This window comes from Arachis duranensis, chromosome 4 (assembly GCF_000817695.3).
Source record: "Arachis duranensis cultivar V14167 chromosome 4, aradu.V14167.gnm2.J7QH, whole genome shotgun sequence".
NCBI lineage: Eukaryota > Viridiplantae > Streptophyta > Magnoliopsida > Fabales > Fabaceae > Arachis > Arachis duranensis.
In genome coordinates, this window is record NC_029775.3 from 96,555,697 (window position 1) to 96,561,349 (window position 5,653).

At 32.6% G+C, this 5,653-nt stretch overlaps 1 pseudogene; it reads right to left on the reverse strand.

Moving 5' to 3' along the window:
• Nucleotides 1-4,980, reverse strand: part of LOC110280536 (uncharacterized) — an 8,092-nt pseudogene extending 3,112 nt beyond the window's left edge.
• Nucleotides 4,981-5,653: the final 673 nt, after the last annotated feature.

Below are 5,653 nucleotides of genomic sequence, written 5' to 3' on the forward strand. Positions count from 1 at the left end.
TTAAATACATACATTTTAATACAATATACTAATAGAGTACATTAGGTATGCTCTATTAGATATATTATAAGACAATGATATATAATATAAATTGATCCGGTACTTAGGTACAATTAATTAACATTTTTGTACCATCTTTTTTTATTCTAACTCTTTTATATGTCAAAGTATAATAAATAATTTTTTTAAATAGGCTCATTATTAAGCCTTAATTTGGCTTTAGTTGTTATTCTTTTATTATTAAATTTTTTGTCCATGTTAATTTAATTGTCAAAGTACCATATTTTAATAGTCACTCTTCCATTATAGATTTATATTCAAACATAAATACCAAAAGATGTGGAGTACTATTACTAAAATTAAAAATGATAATATTATTATTTATATTTTTTTGAATACGCTATTCTCTTTTGACTCATGAATTTTTTTGTAATAAAAATTTTAGTATTATCTCATGAAATTATTTGTTTTAAATATTTAAATTTATAAAAGAAATATACAAAAAAAGATTATCTATCAAAATTACTTTTAATTTTTCAAGATGTTGATAAAATTTTTTTACTTTTGTTAATAACAAAAATATCTTTAAAATAGTTTAAAATGCGACAAAAATGTCAAACATTAATAACAAAAGTGTTTTAAAGATTGGTTTTTGACTACAATGCACAGACACTGACATTGACGTAAGACACACACAATTTTAAAATTCTTATAAGACATGGAACACGGTATATATAAAAAATATAAAGTATATTTTAGATAAATTGTAATAATATTTTGGTATTTTATTGATATTAAAATATAAATTAATTTTTTAATTATTTTTAATTATATAAAGTATTTAAAATATTTTTTGTTTTTAAAAAATTAATAATATATACTATTTCTAAACTCATTTCAAGAATACATATTTAGAATAAAGTAAGACATATTAACATGTGATGATATTTAGGCGTGTTTAAGCATGTTTGGAGAAGAATTTTTTACTTATTATTAAGACACAGTTGGACACCGAAAACACGCGTGCCGGACGAGTGTCAATGAGTGTCGTGTCCGAAATGTGTCCGACACGCGAACAAGGCAAATCAGAAAAGTGTATGTACTTCATAGATAAGTATATACATTAGAAAAAAAATTAGATGCCTTCCAATATGTGAGTATGAGTAAACTAATTCATGCTAGATTCAATTAATTAACACGAGTTAGACAGCAGAGTTTAACACATCGCCTCTCCTTACTAAATGATGCAAATAAACACTTCAAAATGTAGATAAACTTACCAAATACAATGCCTCTGAGATAAGCTGCAAAAGGAATCAAGGAAAGAAAAATAATCATCAATAATACTAAGTACCAACACAAATTGTATTACGTAATTTATATTTATAAAAGTCAAAATAGTTTACGAAGATATCGACAACTAATAAGAAATAGTAGAAGTGGTATTCCTACACAATAGTATACATTCAAGATCAGAGGAACAATACATTGCATTTGTTTCAATGTTTTGTGATGATAACTTGATAACCGAGTTAACAATTAGGATTTTATTGCTTTCTCTCCTCGTACACTTCAAAAACTACTCTAAACCTAAACTAAGTATTTTATTAAATACTTAAAAGACATAAAAAAACATATTAAATTACAAAAAATATAAAATCTAACAACTACCAAATGCAAGAAATTAACAATAACAACTAAAAAAAACAATAAAAAACATAAAAACATAAATTGCATTAATTGAAACTAAAATTAACAAGAGTGCTCATAAATATAAAAGTGACATAAAAAGAAAATCAACAAGAAGAACTAAAAGAGCAAGGATGTAGCAACAAGAAATTGAAAGAAAAACTAAATCAAAAAAAGTAATTAAACCTAAATCTAAGAGAAAACTAAATTAAGAACCCTAATTTCTAAAGAGAAGAGAGAGCTTCTCTCTCTAAAACGAACCTAAAGCATATTTACTACACTATCTAATTGCTCTCCCCCTCCTTTCTCCTTCTTGATTTCTGCCTCAAATACTTCAGAATTGAGTTAGATTTGGGTGTCAGTGAGCTTAGAAATCGCCCCCAGCATTTTGCCTTTAATAAAGTCACATGCCGCTTGTCATGCGTACGCATGGATCACACGTACGCGTCACTTGGCCACTTTACATATCATGCATACGCGTCACCTTGACAAATTTCTTCTTCATGTGTACGCGTTGGTCACATGTACGCGTCACCTTGAATCTTTCAAATCCTTATTTTCCATGAATTCTCCATCTTGTATGCTTTCCTCTTCACTTTCTTGATCCATTCTTTACCCTTTTAATCCTGAAATCACTAACAAACATATCAAGGTATCAAGTGGAATCAAAAGTGAATTAAAATTTAACATATTAAAGGCCTAAAAAGTATATTTTTAACCATTAAGCACAATTAGGAGAAATTTATGAAACCATGCTATTTCATTGAATAAATGTGGGATAAGTTGATAAAATCTCCTAAATTCAACACAAGATAAATCACAAAATTGGAATTTATCAGTAACCAAGAGGTGTAACCTTGGTTGGGAGTTCTTCTCTAATTCGTTCATCAGAGGAAGAAAGAAGAGGATTAGGGCTTTAATCATGGTTAAAGGGGTTCCTAATGATGTGTATGATTTTGGTTTTGGTTTGGTTGAATTGAAGAAAGTGGTATAATGTGTGTTGGTTCATGATTAACTAATCTTAATGATATACCGATACTTCTCTGTAATTAATTAATGATATAATTAATTAGAAATATGATGAGAAATCAAGAAACTTTGTTTTAAGCTAGCGATAAAAATTATTCCATAGAATAACTAATTATGACGGTAATTTTTAATTACCAACTCTCGCTGTCAGAAATTTATAGAAAAACTATAACTTGGCGAGTAAAGTTTAACTGTAATTTTTCTCAAGTTTTTTTTATCATGTTTGATGAAAATAAGGTTTATGATGTGTGGGGTTATAGTATGGAGGAGAGAAAACCGTAGCTTTATAATGAAGAAAAATCGATTTGATTATGAAGGGGGTGGAGTTGGTTCACTTCGGTTCAAGCTCAGTTTAGTTAAGCTAGGTGGGTTGATTTATTATGTGGCTTCAGAAATTTTTGGTTAAAGATAGATTCCTTGATGTATTGGCTGAATTGCCAAAGAAAGAAGAACATGGTTTAATGATTAAACCGTAAGATTATCGTATTCAAACCGTATCGATTTAAACAACCGACAACTAAGAAATTGGTAGCAGAGAGTATCTCGGCTCCAAAATTAAATTTAGAATATTCTACTAAGTTAATTTAATCAAGAAAAGATGATAGTAAAGATTCCATAAATGATTTTAACTCGGCGATCAAATTCATCGTTATTGGTATATGGTTTTTGACTTAGGACACATTTTTTTCTTTCACGGCATATCTATTACTTTTACTTATCTAATCTAAATCCGCCTTATAATATATGCTAAGGTGGTTCTCAGACATTTATCGGATTCACATCACATAATGGTTAGGACCTTCGGATGTAACACTTCACCTCTATTGTAATGGGTTCAAGGATGGGTATTAAATGTGGACGGAACACGAAGAAGTGGATGAGCAGGAAATTAACCAATTCGCCTTGAATTTCAATAAGTGTAGGGGTTGATCAACGAGGGTTCGGGTGGTTAGAGAACTAGGCATAGAAGAAATTAATTGGGAGGGTAACCACGAGAGATACAACAAAATGATGTTTGATGCAATAGGTGTTACTGATATGGAAGATGCTGAAAAAGATCCTAACTCAGAGGCAAAGAGCTTTTATCATCTATTAGAATCTAGCATGAAATCATTGTACGAGGGGTCTGTTCATTCTTGTCTGCATGTGTTAGAATAATGAGTATTAAGTTTGAGTCAAATTACATGCAAGAGTCTTTTGATAAGCGAGTCACCCTTTGCAACAAATTAGTACCTGCCGAGACTAGTGGCATCCCCCAGAGCCACTACAAAGCAAAGAAGTTAGTTTTAAAGTTGGGTCTAAATTCCATAAAAATCGATTATTGTTTAAATGGTTGTATGTTGTATTACAAGGGGATGTAGATATAATTATTTGTAGATTTTGTGATGTATCGAGGTTTCAGGGAGAGAGAATGGATTGGTAAACGACGGTTAAAGAGAATTCCAAACAAATGGATGCATTACTTGCCCTTAACCCCTAGGCTAAAATGATTGTATGCATCGATGAGCTTGGCTCCTCACATGACCTGGCATAGTAACAACAAGAGAAATGATGGTTTTTTGACGGACCCGTCACATGGAGATGCTTGGAAGCCTTTGATCGGGTCCACCCTACATTTGTGAATGAGCTCAGAAATGTTATATTAGCTTTGTGCTCCGACGGATTTGCACCAAATTTTAATTTTCGGTAATGTGTACTCTTGTTGACCTGTAATAGTGAATCCTTATAGCCTACCTCCTAAAATTTGCATTAAGGACCCATACATGTTCTTAACTTATATCATACTTGGTCCAAGCAATCCAAAAGCCAAAATAGATTTCCTTTTGCAACTCTTGGCAGATGAGTTGATGGAGTATGGATTAGGCATGGCAAAAATCCCCGGCGGGGCGGGTACCCGCGGGAATTTACCCGTCGGGGAGCAGGTATGGGGAGTCATTTTTACCCGCGGGGACGGGGGACGGGGCCCCGTATAATAAATGGGGCGGGGGCGGGGGTAAAGACAGAGAGTGAGAACTGAGCTGAGACCTGAGAGTCTCGTCTCCACACTCCACTCCTCCTCAAACCCTTAGCCCCTCCTGCCTCCTTCCCGCTGACTGCCGACCGCTGACTGTCGCCGCTGCCTTCCACCCTCTGGTCTCTCAGCGCTGCCTCCCACCCCAGACGCAGCAACATAGTCGTCTTTTCCTGGTCGTGGTCGTCATCTTCTCCTATTCGCGTCGCCGGTCTTCGCTGGACGCTGGTCTTCCTTCCCCTTTTCTCCATCAGGTTCAGGTAAGTCTGCCCTGGTCTTCCATCCCCTTCTCTGAATTTAGATTTCTGAATTAGGGTAACGAATTTGGGTGTTCTAAATTAATGAGATTCCTATTGATTTGAATTTTTGTGTTTTGAATTTCTGGATTTTTGAGTTTTGAGTTGCTGAATTTTTAATTAGGTTGTTGAATTTCTGACTATGAATTTCTGGATTCTGGTTGTGTAAGTTCTAAATTAATGAGATTCCTATTGATCTGAATTTTTGTGTTTTGAATTTCTGGATTTTTGAGTTTTGAGTTGCTGAATTTCTAATTAGGTTGTTGAATTTCTGACTATGAATTTCTGGATTCTGGTTGTGTAATTTATACTTCTGAGTTAGGTTGATATAAATTTGATTTTTGATTCTGATTAATATTTGAGTTAATATTGAGTTAATCTAAAGTTAGGTTAATCTGATTCCGATTATGAATTTCTGATTGTGTAATTGGTATTTCTGAGTTAATATTCTGAATTGGACTAATTTTCTGGGTCGTCCTAATTTTCAAAACTATGCTCATAGTTTATCAGTGCCATACTGCCATGTTTGCATATTGTTTCTGCATAAAAGTTTATTATGCTAAGTCCAAATAGTTTCATTCTTTTTAAAGGTCATTGCAAAATAATTTGATAAACAGGGATTGGAGTA